Here is a 22,508-nt window from a genome sequence, read left to right on the forward strand (position 1 = left end):
CACATTCAAATACCTAAACTTGGAAGCATAAAGTACTCAACTGTCTTCCCAGAAACCCAGTGAGAGAAAAGAGTACCCTCTATGTCCCCCAAAAAAATTTCCTATGGGATTTTTCTCTCAAATACCTCGAAATCTTCTATAAAAACCAACTCACAAAAATGTACAGTAGACAGCCTTAGGATCGGGCCTTGTATTGGGGACCATTTTAATTTCTTCCTGAGACATTTGGAAATGACAGCAGTTCACATAATACTGGCTTGCAGGAAGCAGATAAAGTTTGTTAACTGAAACACCACAGAGAAAACTCTGTGCCCAAAAGAGCTCTCTGTAAGCAGGCTGGCTTAAGTTAGCATTCCTAGCACAGCTCTCAGAATGCTCCCCACACACTCACACGCCCGGGCACTTTCCTAGAAACCGACAGAAGGAATTCTTCTCATTCTGGGAAAAGACGACGAAGATAAGGTACAATCTTGGATTTCATCTCCAACTGATTTTAGCCCAAAACCCAAAGAGAACTCAGAGCTTTTGCAAAAAGGCTTCAACAGAGGACGGCCAGCCTCACTGGCCCCAAGTCTGGTGTTTGACAGCTGTCCAGAGCCTAATATGTCAGCTTCTACTCAGTAAGACGCAGGTGGTGAGTTCATCACACCATTATCTTAGGGATCATTATGGCTGTTTCTTAAAACTAGACATTTTAAGTAGGTTAATGCATCGTCTCTAAGTGAAAACCTTTCCTTTTTTAAAGAACTCAACCAATATCCAACATTTAGTGAGAACCTTCTATGTTCACAGCACCATTTTGAATGGTGGATTAAAAGTGAGGGGAATGGTTTTTTTTTGGATACTCCTCCATTAAAAAAAAAAATTGTATTTACAAAAAACATTTTCTCCAGTGCCTCATACAACAGCATCTCTGCTCCTGTTCCTCTAACAATTTGTGGTTTCCAAACGCTTTTCCTCAGCTGTAAGAAAGCTCTGGCTCAGGAAGGGCAGCCCCCAGGCTGGGGCTGACTCTGGATGCACTTTACCCACAGGCCCCTTCTCACCACACTGGAGTGCCATGGGCACCATCTGCAATGACTGAGACAACTCTGCAAGCTGAACAGGTGAACTGGCCACTCAAGAGAAGGATGTCCAGCACCTACAAGTAAGGGTTCTTCTGTGGTGAACCTTCTGTTAAGAACATGTGCCTTTAACAGAAGTGAAAATCTCCAGCTGTATCATGTCAGGCCTCTGTCAGATACTAATGCTCCATGACATGCACAAGTATTACTTTTATGCAAGAGCTCATAATTAAAAATTACAGACTGTGGAGCTTGTGGCTAATCCCCAAAAGAGACCCCTCGTCAAGGAAGACACAGCTTCATGAATTCAGCTCTCACTTACACGCGGAAGTCCGAGGTGCAGACGCACTGTACAGAGGGGCGGGCTGCATTTAGGGGCTACTTCATTTTGCTGTTTGGGTCTTTCTTCCTTCCCTTTTTGTCATTCATTTAGGAAGGAAGGAAGGGAGAGAGGGAGGGAGGGAGGAAGGAAGGAAGAAAGGGAGGGAGGGAGGAAGGAAGGAAGGAAAGGAGGGAGGGAGGAAAGAAGGGAGGGAGAAAGGGAGGAAGGAAGGGAGAAAGAGGAAGAAAGGAAGAGGAGGAAGAAGGAAGGAAGAATTAAGTGCTTGTACTAAGCACCATGCTAAGCACTTTACAAATATTATTTCATTTGATATACTGGAAAATGAAGATGATATAAGAATAAAATTATCAATAAGTTTTTAAAAACATGAGCCCAAGTGCAACTTTTATAGCTAATATTTGATATTACAATATGATTAATATATTATAATATGATTATGTTATACCGGTATTACAATGTGATTATGTTATATGTCACAGTGAAGCAACTCAAATCGTGCTAATTATGTGCGTCTGGCCATAGATTTATAACTAGAAGGGACCTCAGAGGGGTAGCCAGGTGGCAAAGAGGATAGATCACTGACCCTGAAAACAAGAAGACCTGAGTTTAAATGCAGCCCCAGACATTTAATAGCTTCATGACCTTGGAAGAATCACTTAACCCTTCGGAGATCATCTAGTTCAACCCCTCATTTTACAGGTGAGAAAGGTTTACACGTGACCTGCCTAAGATCACACGGGTGGTATCAGCATATCTTTTGCCAGCTCACTCACAGCCTGCATAAGGAGCTATTTGGGGCTTCCAATTCCCATTTCATTACCTCAAATAGTGATCACTAGTCCTAAGAGTAACAATATTGAAAACAAAATAGATTTATTTTAATTCCAACAAGTGGGGCTCACGTGAGGGTTCACAGCGGCTTCAGTTGTACACTGCTATATAACTGACAAGCTTAAGGCCATTAAGTTACAATTACTAACTCAAGAATGCGAAGTCAACTGCACAAATGAAGCCTGGCGGTACAGAGACGTGAGCTGAGACCAAACTGCCAAATTTTTATAACCATGAAGCATCTGCCCAAAATAAGGTCTAAGGTTTCTTAAAAGCATGTTGGTTTTGTTTCCTATTCAAGATTTTCTAAAATTGGTTCTACTTCAAGGCTAAATATGGCTCTGGGGGGCTGAGCCTAGCACAAAATGACATCCTGTCATATCAGACAATCGTGTAGATTTTTAACATAGGCCTGGAGGGCTCTTGGGGGGGAACCTTCGCTCCTGTGGAATCAACTGTGAGACAGTCACATCTTAGGCTCTAACTTTCAGCCAGCTCCGTGACACAAACAGAGGAGCTGAGGGAAGATGTCTGGGCCCAAATCCAAAGAGAGAGACTCCCTCTTGGCGGAGGCTTTTCCAAGCACTATTCCCAAGCAATGACACAGGTAAGGGCGTCCAGAACGGAAACAGTCCAGAGCTTCTGGAGAGCCACATCACAGGAGACATCGCTTACCACTGGCCACACTAGAAAAACCCAAGCGATGAGCAGGTTCTATTGGCTCAGTCCAGAACCGGGCACCCATGACATGCAGCTGGAGCAGCAGCATGGTGAGCTAACGCCCCACTACATGTCCAGAAGAGGGGCTGCAGGTGAACACTGACGCAGGCCCCGGACAGAACTCAGCCTGAACGGCGTTTGGGAAACTTAAGAGCCCTGCCAAGGACCCCCAAATGCTCCTGATCACAGCCCTCAGAGACGCTCTCCCCTATTCTGGTGGGACTAAGGCCTCAGCCATGGCTTCTGCCTCCAAGGACACCAATCACAGCACTCTCAAGCCTGCCAACGCTGTACGCCTCCCACCTGTATCTGCTGCCAAGGGTCCCCCCAACGTCCCAGGGACCTTCCTCATGTTCTCCCGATACCCAGGGACATGATACCACTGGAGCACAGAGCTCTCTCTTCCTTGAACTCACGACATAACTGGTCATACGTGGAACGCATGGCAGCCTCCTCATACCAACCACAATGTACACTGCCAAGTGATGGCTGACTTCCAGTCTTCAGGACTGCAGGACACCAGGCCTCAGCTGCCTAGCACCATCACACAAGCCTAGGTACTACGAAGGGCCTGTTTCAGGGAGAAGCTTGGAGCATTACAAGAAACACACAGCTCCCTAAAGGCAATTGTGGGTGGAGTCCCCTGCCCTTTGTGGCTGTCCCCCAAGAGGAAGGCCCTGACAGAGCAGTGCTAGGGGCCGTCCCTCCAGCTGCCTTTCACACTCTGGACTTGTGGCATTCTTCATCCATTCGGTTTTCCCCATGTGGGCAGTTACGCCAAACGCTTCAGAGTGATTATGGATCTCGTTTAGTAGACTGCAGCAAGTAAGCAAACAAGGGCACCTGAGGGCCGCCCATCCAGGGACAAGGCTTTGTCCATGCAGACTCTGGGGACCCAAAAAAGGAAACTCCATTATCTCAGAACAAGCATCTCCTCTTGGCATCAGTGGCCAGGGCCCGATGCTGAAGAGACACATCTAAGGAAACACATTTCAGTGAAGAACAAGTCAGGTGCATCCTTAAGGAATCAAGGTGTACAGTGGGCGCCAAGGCCTGTCCAAGTCCAGGCTGGCAATTTCCTTCTGTCTCTAACAAAGCTCCTTCCTTTGATTCTAAAATCACAAAATGTTACTAAGAACAAAAGAGGGCACAAGATGAAAGGGAACTAAGAGATTCTTGTTTCCTGATCTAATAGGCTTCCTTAATGTTTTATATATTTTACATATCTATTGAAAATACCATCATACTGTGTTGAAAGTCATTAGGTAGGGCAGCTAGGTGGTACAGTGAGTAGAGTGCCGGCCCTGGAGTCAGGAGGACCTGAGTTCAGATCCGGCCTCAGATACTTTACACAAAAAAGCTAGCCGTGTGACCTTGGGCAAGTTACTTAACGCCAACTGCCTTCGAAAAAGCCAAAAAAAAAAAAGAAAAAGAAAGGCATTAGGTAAACAGCATTCCAGGGGAGGTGGTCCCATCATAGGATATGCACTTGGGGCCATCAATCAGTGTTAGAGCTAGGGGGGGTTTCAGGACATTATATACAGTTGGGCAATGATGCATTATTTCACCATTACTAATGCAAGTGATACGAGGTGGGGAGGGGGTGGGGAGCAGCGAGCTCACCAAAGAAGTCATCTTAAACTGGAGGAGAAAAACCTAGAAATTAGCAAGCTGTCGCTTTAAAATTCATGAAAGGAAAATAGGCAGTTAAAGTGTCATTAAAGCTGTTCATTCTTTCTCAGCTGGATGGTTAGTTAGTCTTAAAGCTCAATTCTTTGGCCAAGAATGTAACAATCTGTACTAAGAAACAATCCACACAAACATGAAGACCAGGGGAGCGTGCACCCTGCAGTTCTATCCTGGATGGAGTCTGGGTCCTGCTTTCCCCCTAAGACCCATGTGCCTTGGGGGCTTGCTCAGGCCTCTTGAAGCCTTGGATGTCTGAAGGTTGTCAAACCAGCCTGTGGCTGTTTCCTGCCAATGCCCTCCCATTTCTATGTCTCTGAACATCTCACCCATCTGGTCCATGCCTGCCATCATATTTCAAGCCTCAGCACCATCACCTCCTCCTCCAGGAGGCCTTCCCAGATGACCCATCAGGTGGCAGTCTGACCCCCCCCTCTCGCTCTCTCATCCTCTTCCCAAGTTCCCTTGGTATTTACTGGGCAGACGTGTCTCATACCCCAAGCTAAGTTTTCCTGGGGCTAGTCCAGTGTCTTGCCCAATGTAAGCTCTTAATAAAGATTTGCTAAACTAGGCTGTGACTTCCAGGACTGATGTACAAGCTCTATGAGGTAAGAGACATGTCAGTGTGTGCAAAGGCAGCATGAATGTTAGTTACTGCAAGCAATTCCTTAAACATCTAGACATCAAAAGCATGCTCTGCCATTTCCAAAGCCTTGACACAATGGACCGATATGGCCCCAGCTGCACAGAGAGATGCTGCTAGAAGGGGACTTTCCTGGGAGCTGCTTCTCACCTCCCCTTTCTTCACCAACACAAGGACAGATGCTTTTACAGATGTCTGAGTTCACCACCGTTCAACGGGAGGAGCCCTGGGCTGGAAGGCCTTCTGAAGTCCTGGGCACTGGAGGCCTGTTCCTACCATGAACTCACTAGGTAAACCTCAGAGGAAGTCACTTCTTCTGGTGTTAAACCTGCTTCCTCATCTATAAAATGAGTAGGGAGAAATGAGCTCACATCAGTTTAACCCATACTTGAAACCGCTTTGAGGATGAGTGACTTCATGGGTACATGCAAGTTTGGGGCATTTCACTGTTCAGGAAAAGTTAACCAATATCCTAAAACACTGTGTAAAAGGTAAGTGTGCCCACGGACAACCACAAGGAAAATCACTGTATTTCTGATACATGAATAACAGCATAAATGAAATACGTCCTACAAGCCCAGCAGTGTGCTCTGACAATACCTGCATGTTGGAGAAATCCCAGCACTCATTGTCCAAAGGCAGAAACTTCAGTAACTTTATTCTTCAGCAAAGTCAGTTCTCTGAGTTAAAGTCTTCATATAACCAATCAATTTACCATATGCTACAGCCAAAAAGAAATCAAACTGCTGAGAAGATGCATCCCCTTCCTTTTTCTGCAAAAGTGAGGGTTTCTGAGTGTGGACACTGCCTATCCTGTCCAGCTCAGCTGCTGTTTGGAGGGAAGGCTTGATGGGGGGGAAGGCAGGAAGAATCAGTCTTACTTTTGTATGTGCCTCAATACCCAGCCCAACATTCATGCCCAGTGAAGGAATGGGCCCAACTTAAGCCAAAGTTGAGAGCACTGGGCCTATAAAGCTGAGAGTGTGCAAGTGCCCATGACTGGACAGCTCCCGGCTTTGGGCAGCCCACATAATTACCACCTTGGGCACAGCACCAGTGGGACTGGTTCCACTTGCCACACAAACATATAAGGGCTTTGTACAAATGAAGTATCGTCTGGTAAAAGGTCTGGCATGCTACTATCTGTCCAGCCCATTTACAGACATGTGCACATGCCTTCCAGGGGGTAGACCTAATGTTTGTACAATAGCAGGACTAAATTCTATAGCCAGATAATGATGATCAGCTCAAGGGGCTTTGGACCACATAGGGAGAACATTGTCTAGCTCTGGGTAACACATCTGGGAAGGGTGACAGGACCTCTCAACCGGGCCAACCAACAGTGAATCACATGGAGGGATTAGGAATATTAGCATTAGGAAGAGAAGACTTTGGGATAGGAGCCCCACATTCAAGTATTTGAGAGTTTTAATATGCAAGATAAGAGAGACTGGTTTAATGTGGCCCTGAAGGTTGGACCTTGGACCAGTGAGAAATTATGAAGACAGCTTCTAGCACAATATAAGAAAAACATCCTAAGAATTAGAGCTGTCCAAAAAGGGGAATGGGTGACACTTCAAGTGCTGACTGACTCTCTCTATGGGCTTTGTGTGGGTGCAACGGGATTACACATACAGTCCTTTCTCCTTCAGGACTCTCCAGTTCTATGAGATAGCCCAGTCTCATACCTACTGATTTGCCCTAACCCTCCCTAAGACCTTGAGCAAAGCCCAAATAGCCATTGATTACTTAGTTACTGGCTTCTCAGGAACGGCAGCAGTATACAAACCATGGCAGCGCATAGTGGCCCAGCCAGAAATTCAAAGAGCAGACAGAGTAAGAACAACTAACCAAAAGAGAGACTGCCAGCAGCAGCAGCAGCTCAGAGCTCTTCTGACATGTTGTACGAGAGACATTCCACACACACCAACCAGCATGGCAGCAAAGGGATGGACTCTGTAATCAACAAACCTGCGAGACCCTTCTGAAACAAGGCTGAAATTGTGCTCTGAGTGATGTGGGTGGGAAGCAGTTTAAAATCGTCTAATTATTTAAATAATTTATCAGTTACAGTACAAATGGAAATGATTATTAACAATAGCTCATTTCTCTTGGATTAAGTGGAATTCCCTGGTCTCTGACAAACCTGGATCTTGGAGATGGCAGGGACTTTGGTCATCTAAGCTTCACCCCTACATCAAATAAGGATCCCATGAGGGTGATGATAACAAGGAAGATGGCAGCCTGGAGAGTTACCAAGTACTTTCTAAAATATCTCTGGAATGTAATAACCAACTATTTCTAAAACAAGTCATCATTTGATACTAATGACAATCCTGGGAGGTAGATATTACAAGTGTTATTCTGCCCATTTTAAAGATGAGAGAAATGAGGTTCCCAAGAAGTCAGATGGCTTATCCGAGGTCATAGGATTAATAAGCTGCCAAACCAGGGATAAACTTCAGGTCTCCAGATTCCAAACCCCATTCTGTTGCCACCCATGGCTCTGGGTATCCAAGTCTGTGCTTTAGGACCATGGAAGGACTAGGGCTATCCTGTCATTGGGAAAGCTCCATAGCATGCTAGGGATCAGGTGATTTCCCAAAGATAAAACACTAAGAAGAGGAGGCCCCGGGCTCTGGGTATTTTCACTTCTGAAACCTCATCTCTTCAGTAAAGGATGAAAACAAAGGAATCAACTTGCCCACTGCCAACTCCCACCACAAGCACTCTGGCTTCTTGAGCACCAAATGGAGCCAGTTTCCAGGCCAACTAATAAAGAGTCAGGGGTCTGGGAGGTGAGAATCAACCAGACCTATCTCTGGCCCAGTCAAAATGAAAAGATTAGCATAAAGTGCTGGCCTTCTCGGTCACTTTGTCCAAAATGAACAAATGACCCCAGACCAATTAAAAGGAGAGAGCCTAAAAGAGCAGGAGGTAACACGCTCATCTGACTCTTTATGAATTAATGAAATCCCAAACCACTCCCCTGAGAAGAAAGAGGCTGGTTCCTGATGCACTAAAGTCAGGGAAACACCATAACATCCTAAGAGTACTTCCTGAGGATGAGGAAGATTATTCTTGGCAAACCACGGACATGGCCCACAACAGGGCAGGAGGGAGCATGATGGCCATGATGAGAACTGGCCCAGTGGAAGCCAAGAAACCCAACTCTGGCCACTAATAAGCTCTGGGAAAAATGGTTCTCTCATCACCACCCCATCTGTCAACTTGGAAGATCTACCATCCCCCACTCTGGTTTCTATAGCATTTTAATGTTTACTGTCCATGTGCCCTCCTGGGTGATCCTCACACTGACCCTGGGGGCACAAGGCCTTCCCGCCTCCATTGCACGAGGATGTGGAGGAGGCAGGACATGCTGCCAATTCTCTTGCCTCCAAGGCCATGGTCTCAGCACCACATCACACTGCCTCTCAAGAACACATGCACTCGGGGAGGCTAGATGGCACAGTGAGTAGAGCACCAGCCCTGAAGTCAGGAGGACCTGGGTTCAGATCCAGCCTCAGACACTTGACACAAAAATAAACTAGCCGTGTGACCTTGGGCAAGTCATTTAACCCCAATTGACCCCTCCCCCCCTCCAAAAAGCAAAAAAATTTTTTTAGATTTTAAAAAAAGAACACATGCACTGTCTACATCACAGGGCATTGAGACCATCAAACAAGAAACTGGTCCCATCAACACCTGCACATCACTCAACAGAGGCAGAACCATTTTCGGTCTCTGTAGCTCCAGCAGCAGGCACACAGCAGGCACAGCATGAATGTTTGGAAAGGTACTGCCAGTGTCTCTATCGGCAACACCACACCCCAGCCCAATACACTTCCCAGAGTGCTTCCAAGTGTACATAGAGGCTGACATATTGTATTAGCTCATTTCAGTTCCCCAACAACCTGAGGTCCTATAGGCACTCTACTGATACAGGGGGTAAACTGAGGCTCAAAGGCAAAGGAATTTGCTCCTGGTCTCCCAGCTACTGGGTGTCAGAGGTAGGATTCAAACCCGCATCTTCTGATTCCCTGTACTATGCCGCCTCCAGGATCCAGTGAGATGCTGGGACAGATGGCTGGCTCACACAAACCATTCCCATTTCCCTTGCAAACACAGGCTGTCACATATTGCTAAAGAAAGGCAGACAATTCAAGCTGCTAGACTAGAAAGCATGAAACCCAAACACAAGCTGGCCCAACTCACCAAAGTGTCTTGGAAGCACACGAGTCGCTGAAACGCTCCCGAAGCTGTGGAGGAGAAAACATTCCCGTTATTTATGATGTGACTAGCGGCAATCTGGCTTTTCCCCATCTATCAAGACAAAGCCTCCCCACCTCTCTTCAGCCACTCTCCCCAAGCTACCCAAAGCATGCTTCAGGAAGGCACCCCTCCAAGAGCACTAGACAAAAAGCCCATGGGTCAAACAACTTCATCACTCGGTCATGAAATGGCACGATTGGAAAGCCCCTTGAACTCTCCAAGTTCAACCCTCATGTTTTATAGGTAAAAACCTGCAGCCCAGGACTGCATGACTCCACCAAGGCCACGCTGTAAGCTAGGACTCAGACCACTGGACTTCCCATTCAAGCTGACTATTCAGCCTCCCCCAGAGAGAAGCCTTCAGTGTTACAGGAAAGCTTAATGTGTCATGTCTTTAGAAAGTTCAACTATTATCTAGAAAATCTTCCTGGGTAATAACTATTGTCACTATTAACACCTTACATTTCTAGAAGACATTTCTATAGAACACTTTCCCTACCTCATCCAGTGGGGTACATAATTGAAGTATTAGCCCTCTCTGACAAGTGAAGCTGTTTGTTTTTATTTTACAGGATGGAAGAAATCTGGGCAAGAAGCGGATGGCTCGGGAGGTTTGATATCAGGGACAAACTCAGGAAGATCACATCCAGTTGGGGGGAGGGCAAGAAGAAGTCACAGAGAGAGCTGTTAAAGGAGGGAATGTCTGATGGCCCTTGAAAAGAAGAAATGACTTCAATTATGAGGGAGGGCATGCCTGGTGAAGAGAACAGCATGAGCAAAGAGCCAGAGGTCGGGAGGCCTAAAACTCGCTAAAGGAACATAAACACCTCCCCTGAGCTAGAATCCAGAGGCTCCAGGGAGAGAGAATAAGTGGGACATAAAGTAAGAACGTGAGGCTGGGGCTAAGTTTCAGGGGCTGCGTATGCCTTACCCAAGAATTGTATTAAATGCAGGAAACAATGAAAAGCTATGTGGGGATTGGGGCAATAAGGGGGCACAATCGATGCCACTAGAAAGACTGATATGTGTAGTGGGCGTGTGGCACACTCACTACCAGGCTACTGTGATAGAGCCATCTGAGATGAGGCCAGAGTGAGGCTGGGGGAGAGGAGGGAGTAGCAGTAAGATGCCCCCTGGGGAAAACGGAAGAATGTAACTTACATTGCAGATCTGTGGGGTTTGAGGGGCCAGAAAGACTGGCACAGATATCCAACCCAAGGAGGCAGTGAGAGAAGAGAAACACACAGAGATGGGGGAAGGGGAGAGAGACAGACAGACAGACAGAGAGAGACAGAGACAGAGAGAGACAGAAAAGGGCAGGGAGGGAAAGAGAGGGAGATAGAAATGGGGGGAAGAAAGAGAAGGGGAGAGCGATACATATACACAGAGAGAGACAGGGAGGTCTGGGTATCATCTCTGTAAACTGTTAACTATCCCAAGAATGGTGGATTCGCTGAGGGAGAGAGAGAACGTGGCTAAAAGCTAAGAGCCAAGAAAGCCTTTGGGGAGCACCTACAGTTCAAAGTCTGGACAAAAGAAAAGAAACCCAAAAAACAGTCAGAGATGGAAGAGTGAACAGAATTACAGGGCCAAGGAGCATTCTAACATAGGGTCAAGGAATAAGCAGGCAGAAAAACGCAGGCAGAACCGGAAAGGCTTCAGGACCTCAGCAATCCCTGCCCAAGCCCTCATTTTACAGATAAGCACACTGTGACCCAGAAAGGGAAAGACCCCAAGGAAGACAATGCAATTGTTATTCTCTCCATTTTATAGCTAAAGAAACTGAAGCTCGGACCAGGTCAGGGACTTGTCCAAGATCATCACCATCTCAGACCCAAGCAGGGCAGGGCCATCAGCACCTCCACAGCCCCGCTAATCCCAATACAGGCTATAGACAAGAGCTCCACCAAACAGACTAACCAGCACCACCCTTGGCCCTCTCCAAAGAGGGGCTGAAGATGTCTCCTGAATGACAACCAGAACAGCAGCCAAGAAGGCCAAAGCAAAGCAGGCCCAGCCAGGGGCCTGCAGAGGACTGATAGAGGGAAGCCCTGCCCAGCCGGGGGCCTGCAGATTGCTAGCTCACGGGCAGGACTCTGACAAAATTACTCATTTGGAATGAATTTCAGAATAAGATGACAAGAGCCTCCAGAGAGCAGCCGGCCACATGTACCCACTAACATATTTACCCAATAATGGTGGAGGAGGAGGCAGAGGAGGGAGACTTCTCTCCTCCTTTCCTCTTCCTCTACTCACCCTGGCCCCCGTCTATTTGATGACTCACTCAAAACCAGAATGTCCATTCCTCTTTCTGTGCTGAGCTGTCCATCTCACTCAGTCAACATTACCCAACTCATCTGAAAAGAAGGCCATAACATATTTCAATTCTGCCACTTTCTAGCTGTGTGTCCTTGGGCATGTCAGCTCAGTTATCTGGCCTTAGTTTCCTCATCTGTTCAATCCTGCGATCACTCCTAAGCCCTCCAGCCTATCCTGGACACAGACTCCTGGAAAAAATCATTCCCACTCTCAAGGCCTGGTGCTAACAGACAAAATCCACTCCATCCTCAGCTTCCAGGGTGTCCTCTGGGAAAATAGCACCTATGCCCAGAAAGTGGGAGACTTTTCAAATCTACTAAGAAACACTCATTTCCTTTTGGGTGGACGATCAAGGCCAGACAAAGAGAGATAGCAGCAAACAGGTAAAGGCCTACTAATCCTTGAGCCTAGGCGTAAAGGATGGGCACAGTGCCTCTTCTAGGGGCCTTTACAATACAAAAGGAAGGATGGGAGAGAGGAGAAAATAGACACAGAAAACTGAATAAGCTTCAACCTGAGGAGACATGGTTTTAAGAGAAATCAAAATGCTAAGCGAGATCCCTAGAACGCTGGAAGCAGAGGTGGTAAGAGTCCAGGAAGGACTAGAAAGGGAAGAGGCCAGAGCACTACGAGAAAAGCAACTCAAGTCTAGACAACACTTCAAGGTTGGCAGAACACGTTACATGTTACCTCATGGGATCCTCACAACAACCCCTTAGGAGGGAGGGTCTAGTAATAGCCCCATTTTATAGATAAGCACACTGAGGCATGATTTGACCTCAGGTCTTCCTGACTCCCAAGTCCAGAACTCTATCCCCTGTGAGAAGTTCTTGACTCTTGTTTTTTGTGTCATGGATGCCACCCCCAGACACATACTGTCTGGGGAAGCCTGGGGACCCCTTCTCAAGATAATGTCTTTCAGTGAGTAAAGTAAGACACAAGATGGCAGCGGGAACCAGTTATATTGAAATCAGGAAGCATTTTTCCCATTTAGGTTCCACAGCTGCTTACCCTGGCTCAGGGATGATAACCTAATCACCATCAGCAAAGCTTCTGGGAAGGCAGTGTCTTGGGTCTCCACTCCAGGGCCCTCTAAGGGCTCCTGAGGCCCACATAGCCTAGACCAAAGCTCCTGCTGGAGTCAGCCCATGTGCAGGGGGATCCACAGATCCCTTCCCTCTGGGGCCCTGTCCCACTCGGCCCTTCCACTGACAGTAAACTAGCCTGTGTCCTGACCAAGAAACTGCTACAGACAGAGTATATAACGTAGAGTTTATAATTTAATATTCTAGGTCATGTCAAAAAGCATTTATAAAGTGATTACTATGTTCCAGTCAGTGCACTAAGCACTGAGTATTCAAACATAAGCAAAAAGAAAGCCAGTCCCTGCCCTCGGGGAACTTAGACTCTACAGGGGAAAACAGAATGTAAAAGGTGGGGGCAGAGATATGAGGCAGGGAGGTGAGTCTGGGGAGTGAAGGGGTTTGGGGAGTGAAGGAGTCTGGGGAGAGAAGGAGTCTGGGGAGTAAAGGGGTCTGGGGAGAGGAGTCTGGGGAGTGAAGACAGGTGGGGAATGAAGGAAGCTGGGAAGTGAAGGGGTCTGGGGAGAAAAGGGGTCTGGGGAGAGAAGGGGTCTGGAGAGTAAAGGATTCTGGGGAGTGAAGGCCAGTTGGTCTGGGCCCAGACCCCAAACAGAGTTTCGGAGAAGAGCTCACCAGTGGGAAGGGAGGGCCGGCCACACACAGGCTGTTGTGGCCCAAGCACCTTGAAGGCAGGTGCTGTTTCCTTGTACCCCTCGTTAACGCCTATGGAAATGAATTCAAGGGAAGTGAAAAGGCTTCCTAGGGGACCACCACATGTGAGCGGGGGCTTGGGCTCCCAACACATCCATCCAGCTGCTATTTCAGCAAGCCAGGTTTGAGGGGATGGGCAGTAGGGTCAGGACAAGCTATTAAACACAGAGAAAAGCTCAGGATTAAGCAAAGAGCCAAGTCTGCTAAGAACCAGTTACTACACATGCATCACAAGGTCTTCAAATCCCCTGGCAGCACACACACTGCCTGCCCAAGTGGGCACACTTATACCGAATGTGTATGGAGATACAGCTGCTTCCCAAGGAAGGGCTGAAAGGAGGGGCTACCGCCCCTCGCCCCTCGCCCCTCCCCCACCAGGTCTCACTTCTCTCCCTCCATGGTCCCCCCCAGCCACAGGCACATGTGACACCCTCTCCCAAGCCAAAGGAGCCGCTCTCAGTTCCTTGTTTTGAGAATCTGCAGCCCAGCCGGCCCCCAGCAGCCTCCCCAGACCCTGCTTCCTTTACTTATTCCTTAGGTTTGTGAATATTACCCATTCCTTAGGTCTGCCCAGGACAGGCAGACCTTGGCCACCCTTCCAGATACATCACTTTGCTTTGCTTTTCAGACTGAGTGATTTTTTAAAAAGTCTTATTAATTCTTTTTAATTTGTACAAAAAGTATTCGTATAAACCTGACCACGCAGACGACCCCAAGTCTCTGGGCCTGACCTCAGGCAAGGTACCCCAAGAGGCAACCAAGAACCCTGGGCCTGGAAGCCCAATTCTGCCTCAGACACTTCCTAGCCGGGGGCCCCTGGACAAGGCACTGCTTTATCTCAGTTTTCTCAACTGTAAAATGGGGATAATAACAGTACGTACTTGAGGGCCAAATGAGGCCCAGAACACAGTAAGCACTTCATAAATGTTTCTGTACTTCCCTCTTCCTTCCCTGGGCCTCAGCTGCTCTTCTACAGAATGGGGGGACTAGAGTCAAGGACCCCTCCTAGCTTTAAACGTACAAGACAAGGAGCAGAATGGAAACCCCGATGGAGAAGAGCAAGTCACCAATCACGTAAGACAGACCCCATTTCCTGAGCATCAGAGGGGGTGGCAAAGGGTCTTTACAACAGCCCGAAAGTCAAAGTAGTCAAAGGCCCAGCCCATGCAGAGAAACCACAAGCACAGAATCTTGGAGGTGAGGGCTAGGGATTGGCTTGTCCAGGAAGGTCTCCCCTACCTGGGGCTCAGAAAGGAAAGGGAAGGGGGCTATAGCAGAGCCCTGTGACCAGGTGGTCTTCCTGCCTTCTCAGCTCAGGTTCTAATTCCATGATCTCCCCCCCCCCCCAATCAAAACTTCACAACACCAGGAGCTTTCTTTTCTTGCACGTATCTTATAATGTTTTCTGACCATGCAGAGGTTTCGTTCCTTCTGACAGAGCACAGGAGTGACCCGCTCCTCTATGAGAATTGAATTCCCACCCCCACCCCCCCCGCCCAAGACAGGCTCAGGTGGCACTAGTCAATGGAAGCCCCACAAAGCAAGCCTGAAAAGTAGCTTGGGAGGGATTTTCAAAGGCTGTAAGAGTGGTGGCCACAGAAGTCTCTGCCTAAACGTGGATGAGGTCCAATGAATGAATGAATGAATTCCCCAAGCTCCACACACTGCTGCCCAGTTCTGCTGAACACTTCCCAGGGCAGCCTTCGCCTGTGGAGGGCTCCAGGATGCCAGAGTGAGACCTCTTCTACACACACAGCCCTGCAGGTAGAGGGCATGCAGGTTACCATCCCCAGACTCAGAGGAGCAGTGCCTTGGCCAGGGTCAAGGTCAAACCCTGCTGAAGGCCTCTTTAGGCCCTTCACTGGTCCTTACTCAAACCCATGAACCTCAAGAGAGCCAAGGAAGGCTGCCCCCAACACAAATTCATACCCATCCTGCTGCTCTCGCCAATAGTAAAAAGAATATGTCCCATTTCCTATCTTTTCACAGTCTTCCATTGGGAAGAAGAGTCTGCTGCATGGAACAGTTCGGAATTTCAGGATGGAGGTGATCTCATCCAACAGCATCCCCAGGGCAGTCTCTCTTCAGCAATGCCCACAGCCCACATCTTTCGAAAGGTCACAAGTTCCAAAGAGCACATTCTACACATGAAGTAACATGTGCCGGCCTAGCCCAGCTGCCCTGTTTGCTGAAACGCCCCTCTGTGGCTTCTCCAGATTTTCAGCCAGTCCCTTCAGGGATTTAGCTGACGTGGAATCTGCTGCATAAGCCTGTGTCCAAGGAACTCTGCAGTCAGTCCCTGGGAAACGGGCCTGACAGCCTCATTCTCCTGCACTGGCTGGACAGGACCTCTCCTCAACGATGAGGCCACCCTGGTGGCAGCTTCCTTATCGTTCTATCTGATTCTGCGAATTCCTCAAAAATGACAACCCACATCGAAAATTTTCCCCAACACTTTGAATTATGCAACCATGAATCTCCACGAGGCAGCACAGCATCATTGCCCAACCTTACAGCAGCGTGGTTTTCCAGTACTTCACTCCAGCTAAGCAGAAGCATCGAATTGTGCCCAAGTGGGAGCTCTCCTTCATTCATTCAACCCACCAATCAAACCTTCTTCAACATGTACTACAGGCAGCGCTGCACTGGGCTAGGAATGAGGCCATGAGCAGGACGATGTGCTTCCTGGGCTCAAGGACACCTTAAGCTAACTCTGGTTTTGCAAAGACTGGGCCAGGATTTGGCAGATCTTACCAAGTCAAAAGACTCTGAAGGCAGGCCTGGTGAGGGCCTGTATGTCCGTCATCCAAAGACTAGCTCAGCCACCATACAAGGCTCCTCCCCAGATTGGGGCTGTACTGGGCCACAAGAATGCCCCAAGACCACCTACTAAATAAGAAGTAAGCTCAATCTGCACTGTGGAGGGAATGCCCACATTAAGGAAATCTAGGGCCATGAAGTACTAACAACATCCAGAGGGAAGGAAACTGCTTCAGAGACCAGATTTCCTGGCCAGTGGGGTGGGGAGACAGGGAAGCCTCTGGGTACAAGATAAGGGGGTGACTGAACTGGGCCTAGGAGAAGGGGTGACTGCTGTCACATGGGTCCAGGCATAAGGATAATTTGAGATGCAGGGTCAGTAGACTCAGAGCTGGAAAAGGTCCTCAAGATTTTCCAACTCCATCATTATAAGAAGAAAAAACTTAAGTCCATCAATGGCAGCAAGGCACCCTGAGGGAGAAATGGGTGGCAACATGAAAGGCCACCACCTGCACTCCAAGCACACCCTCAATGCCCCCTCCAAGTCCTTGCCTCAGTGACCTGAGGGGCCCTCAGAGGTCAGGAGGCTGCTGGGCCCGGGGCCTAGTCAGGCTCTCACCTTCGTGGTGGGTAAATAAGACCCCAGCTCAGGCGGTGCCTCAAATCAACAAACATGCCCGCGGCGCCTTCCCTGGGCAAGAAGTTCTGCCCTCTCTTCACAGCTCAGGCCACTGCTGTCCCTCCAAGGCCTTAACATTCTAACTTCCATTACATGGGATTAGTCAGTCGCTTCACTGCCTGATTATGGCACCACAGTAGGCAATGGCCCCTGCGCTCTCAAAGGCCTTGCCAGAGGAGCCTGAGCTCCCACAAGGCTGAGCCAAGCTGAGGCCCAGGAACCTGGCTTGGTCTGGTTTTTGAACATTTTGGTAGCTTCATTTCAATGTAATTCAACTCTTTTATAATCCTAGGTACTTTATGCTTACGAGTTTTTAAACGGTCTTCCTAAAGCACAGATCTGGCCATTTCACCACTACCTCCAGGCTGGACGAAAGGCTCGCTCTCTGTGAGAGCTAAGCCCCTACTGTCCTGCCCCCTCCCTCCTCTGCGACCCCAGCTGTTCCTTCCAGAAGCTGCTACCATTTCCCTGGCTCCCAGCTCAAACCCCACCCTCTCACCAGAGGCCTCTCCAGCCCCTCTCAATGCCAGGACCTGCCCTCTGGGGACCTTCTCCTTTGTGTCCCACCTAGAGCTTATCTGTACATTGTTGTTTTCATGTCACCTCTCCCATCAGGCCGCAAGCTCTTGGCAGGGCCTGTCTTTTGTCTCCTTTTGAACCCCCAGAGCTTAGCACAGTGCCTGGGTCTTAATAAACGCTCATGACTGACCAACTGACAGAAGAGGTTCCTCGGTTTCAGCAGACTCCAAAGGCTTCAGAACCTGGCTTCACACGTGTGTGCAGGGTTGGTCTGTATGTGCTCCTGAGGGAGGACCAGCCCCACCAAAGAGAGGCAGCTCCTCACCAGGACAGCCACGGTGACACACTTTTGCAACCCTCTCCCCCCCCAGTCTAACAGAAAGCCAACCACATGAGTGGAGGGAGGACACTCCCCAGTGAAGTCACTGATTCTTAAAGAATTAAGCAATAATAGCTCTTGGGGTCCATCTCTCACCTCCCACTTGACTATAAATGCTCTGAGGACAGGGACTGGGTCTTTTTTCCTCTTGCTAATGTCTGCTGAATTAAAATGAAGAAAAGGAAAACGCAAAACCTGAGGAAGTGCCAGACCCTTGTGGCAGTGGACAAAAGCGCTGTGCCCAGAGTGTCAGGGCCTGGCAGGAATCCTGTATCTGCTCCAAAGCCCTGGCCTAACCTTGGAGAGGACAAGTTCCCTACTCCCAGTTTCAGTTTCCCTCTGGTGTAAAATGAGTGGAACAGATGAGCTGAAGCTCAGCAGGCTCATGGGATGGATCCCCACACACTTCCTGCATCGACCTGCCACGGGGGCACCCAAACAGAAGGCCCCCCCCCCAATCCGAATCTGAACTCCTTTCCTTTGTCCACCTGCCTGCCCTTCGCCCCGTCACTTTCTCCCATCCTCTAGGAATCTTCAACAGAAAAAAACGTCTTCTGGAAGCTCAAAGGTGGGAAAGAACTACAGGTTCTCTCCCTATTTGCTTTTTTTTTCTTTTTTTTGCTTTTTGGAGGGCAGTTGGGGTTAAGTGACTTGCCCAAAGTCACAAGGCTAGTTTTTGTGTTAAGTCTCTGTGGCCGTATTTGAACTCAGGTCCTCCTAATCCAGGGCCAGTGCTCTATTCACTGCGCCACCTAGCTGCCCCCCTAAAACATTCCTTTTTTTTCTTGTTTGTTTTTTGCTTTTTTTCCCCCAATTTTTGAAGGGCAGCTGGGGTTAAGTGACTTGTCCAAAGTCACACGCCAGGAAAGAAGCAAAGAGCCTCCTTCTGGCAGGACTGAGCCACAAACCCCCAGCATTCCCCTAGCTCCTTTGCCGGTTCCCAGAGCCCACAGCACTCCACCAGGGCACAGCATTTCCTGAAGTCTTTGGAATTCAGAATCTACACTCCAAATCACAAAGTCACAGACGTAGGAAAGATCTGACAGATGGCCTGATCATCAGTCTCCCTCATTTGATAGAGAAGAAGGGAAATCAAGGTTGCTAAGGTCTCGGGCTGAGCTGGAAGCAGGGCAGGGAGGTGACCGAGATCTCTTCCAAGACAACATGCTCGCAGGGAATGGGACAGAGCACTTACATCAGTGTTTCTAAGAGGAAAACTTCCTAGCACAGATGGAAGAGGAGGGATAGAAGAGAGGAAAATAGTGTGTGGCCGTGGAAAGAGCTGAACTTGGAGTCACAGGCCCAAAATTCAAATCCTGACTTTGTTACTTACAACTTGTACCACTCGGGTCACCAGCTCTTGGGGCCCTCAGTTTTCCCATCTCTAAAATGCAAGGGTTGGACCAGATGATCTCTAAGATCCCTTTCAGTTCTAATTCCGATTCTGAGTGACCATTTTCTGGCAGACATCCTCACAATTCATATAATTGCTGCTGAACACAGCTGGCTTCCTCCTTTTCACTGCTTAACAACTAGGTGTGGGCAAAAACATGTTGTAATGGAGGGTTGCTGGCCCTGCACTCAGAAGACCTGGATCCAACAGGCAAAGCACTGAAACGCTTCAAGCCGCCATTTTTTCATCTGCAGAGCCAGGAGACCAGCCCCCCTCACCACAAAAATGGGTTTTAAGAAGATGTTTGTAATAACATTTTCATAGGATAGCCATGTAACTTACTATCTCTGGATCGCAGAGATCTTGTCACCTGTAAGACAGAGAGAATATCTAATTCAAGGCATATGTGCCAAGGGGACAGAGACACAGAATGGATACCCTTTGGCCCTGGTCACCTCACAGGCCATTGGGACTGGCTCACTTTGTAAACTGACAAGGGCCACACCAGCATTCCTTGTCACTCTAAGCCAAACGCATTCACTCCCCAGAGCCCCCTCAGCACCCTGGGCATGGAAAGACCCATGCTGTTTACTCTGAAATAAGGCACAGGAAGGCCATCTTGTAAAATAAAGTGTGAGGAAAATGCCAAGTTATTAATAGGAGGAGATCAAGAGAACAAGTCACTCATAACTGGGACCTGAATTCATCTAAACAAGACTTTGATGGCACTGAGCACACAAGCTGGGTGTCCTCCTATTTTGGCAAAGAAGATAGCAGGTGAGTGCCCAAATTCTCTTCCTGGGCCCAGGGGATTCCTATTTCTGGGCAGCTCTCAAGCTTAAAGAGCCTATTTGGGAAAGGCTGGGGGCCAAGGGAGGACAATGGGGTCCCTTCCACTTGTCCATAGTCCTTTCCCAGCTGCCTTTGCTTTCATCAGGTGACATCTAGGAAGTGACTGGCCTTAGAATTACCTTCTCTTATTCAAATATTAAGATTTTTATTCCCTCCACCCTCCATTGCACACTGAGGCCCAATGAAACCCAATTGCCACAGCCTAGAAGAAGGTGCATGAATGTTCAGAATGCATTTACACCAAGAAACAATGTTCTGGATGATCACTGGATGTAGGGGAACTACCTTCAGGCAGGAACATGTGTGTCCGGGGCATGATCTAGAATCTGGTATTTATAACATTTGTCCACTGGGAAGGAGACAGGAGCCAATGCATGAGCAGGCAGCCTCGGTGCCAATAAACACAAGATTAAAAGAAGACAAGCTCCCACCAATGGGGCTGTCCCCACTGCCAGATCCAAGGAGTCCAGCTTCCCAGCTTTTCTTGGTTACAAAGGAGGATTCAGTGGGGAAGAAAGCAGAAAATATTAAATGAGATATTAAATAAATAGATTATTAAATCCCAGGAGAGCAATAACCAGGGTGGGGCAATCAGACCTTTGCCCCTTCCTTGAATCAGCATCCCTCCAACAAATGAGTCTGAGAGGGAGTGGAGATGCAGCTTCTTCTACCAAATTCGCTGCCAAAAAGACCAACCACAAAAGAAGGTCTGATGGCAGCTACTTTCCATCTCACCCAAAGACAAGCCAAGTCCAGGCCTGGCACAGAGAGATGACATGTCTATCACCCTTTCCAGTTTATACAGTCCTTCCCCCCGAGATACAGAACATAAATAAGGTGGCAGAATTGTGGAGCGAGAAGACGCTGTCGAGGCAGACTAGTCTGGATGAGAAAGCTGAAGAGAAGAAATCTGCCCAAAGTCACACAGGCTGGAGGAGTGACGACAGCAGGATGAGAGAGCAAACCCTAGTCCCGTTTTACTGGCAAGATCACTGAGGCCAAGAGAATGCAAAGCGTCCCACTGCCCTGCTAGAGGAGTTCCAGAGTCAGGGCCTTGATTCTAAGATGCCCCATGGCCCCTTGGGGAGATGCTGCTGCTCTCCCTCAGGAAGCAATGGCTCCTCCTGGGACAGTGAGAGGACTCTGAACCAAAGCCAAGGTGGGCTCTGAAGGAAATAAAATAAAAGCCAGGCAAGTAAACATTTGGCTTTCTTTTTTCCTGATTCCTGAGTCAGGCAGGTTTCTGTTGGTGGGGAGAGCATTTAGAAAGCTGACAAGAAATCCAACTGAAGAGAACCTGATGATGTCTTAGGGCAAATGAAATCCTTGGTACTTGCTGTCCCTGACTCTGCAGGGAGGCAGCTGGGGTCACGATGGCCTACCTCGAAGGCATCAAGAGGACAGCCCTTCGGAAACTGGAAAGCATAGGAAGGGGTCAGGGCAAGAAGTGGGGTTAGGGAAACTCAAGGAATTGTGGAATTGAATCCTGTAAACTAAAAGGAAACAAATTAATTAAAAAAAAAAAGTGGGGTTAGGGGAGGACTTCTATCCAGCCCACTAGGCCAAAAAAGAAGCTGCTCCAGGTCACGGGAACTCAATGGGTGCCAAGTAACGCACTGAGTAGTGGGGAAGCCAGTGGAAAAGCGGACTCAGCCCATGCCCTCAAAGAGTTACCACTCTAATTGGTAGAGACAACACACAAAAGAAAGCTCTGCAACAAGGCAGACAGAAAGGCCCAGGAATCCTCCGAACCCAGCGGTCCCAGTGGTGAAGAGTCTGGCTAGGCCCAGAAGCCCTTAGATCATATAAGCAGGTCAGATGACACTGCCAGGGAAGTCCTGGCAGAAGCAGGGTGGGAACTGAAGGGCATGGGAAAGGCCTTGTGGCCCTCCTCCACCTATCAGGAGAAATGAGATTCTTGGCCATGGATTTCATGATGACTAATAATACTAGGCTGCTCTATTAGGAGAGGAGAAACAGCCCTGGGTGTAAATCCCAACTCTTCCTACTTGTGACCCCTCTGACTTTGGGGAAGACACTCCTCTCCTCTCTGGGCTTTTTCATCCCAATAATCAAAGGAATGATTGGGGGGAGTTGATTAGACAATGGCTGAGATCCCTTGCAGATCTAAATTCTAAGATCAAAAGTAAAAGATTCTAAGTTTCCTGAAGGCAAGGATCCTGTCTTATTTTCTCTGTATAACCCCCTGTAGTGCTCAGCAGAGGAACCAGGACCTGTTAAATGACTTTGTAAGT

The 22,508-nt window shown here is 48.4% G+C and overlaps 1 protein-coding gene across 4 annotated transcripts in view; it reads right to left on the reverse strand.

Annotated features, from left to right (window-relative positions):
• Positions 1-22,508, reverse strand: part of PACSIN2 (protein kinase C and casein kinase substrate in neurons 2) — a 147,927-nt gene that overhangs the window by 92,544 nt on the left and 32,875 nt on the right. For 3 of the 4 annotated variants that reach the window (XM_069081958.1, XM_069081955.1, XM_069081956.1), the window contains exon 2: positions 9,503-9,546. The exons of the other annotated variant lie outside the window; for it this stretch is intronic. The gene's annotated coding sequence lies outside the window, so the exon portion shown is untranslated. The remainder of the gene's footprint in view (positions 1-9,502; positions 9,547-22,508) is intronic. 4 annotated transcript variants of the gene reach the window in all.

Source organism: Petaurus breviceps, unplaced genomic scaffold (assembly GCF_028583685.1).
Source record: "Petaurus breviceps papuanus isolate PSGF00001 unplaced genomic scaffold, PetGlider_PUasm1.0 156, whole genome shotgun sequence".
Lineage (NCBI taxonomy): Eukaryota > Metazoa > Chordata > Mammalia > Diprotodontia > Petauridae > Petaurus > Petaurus breviceps.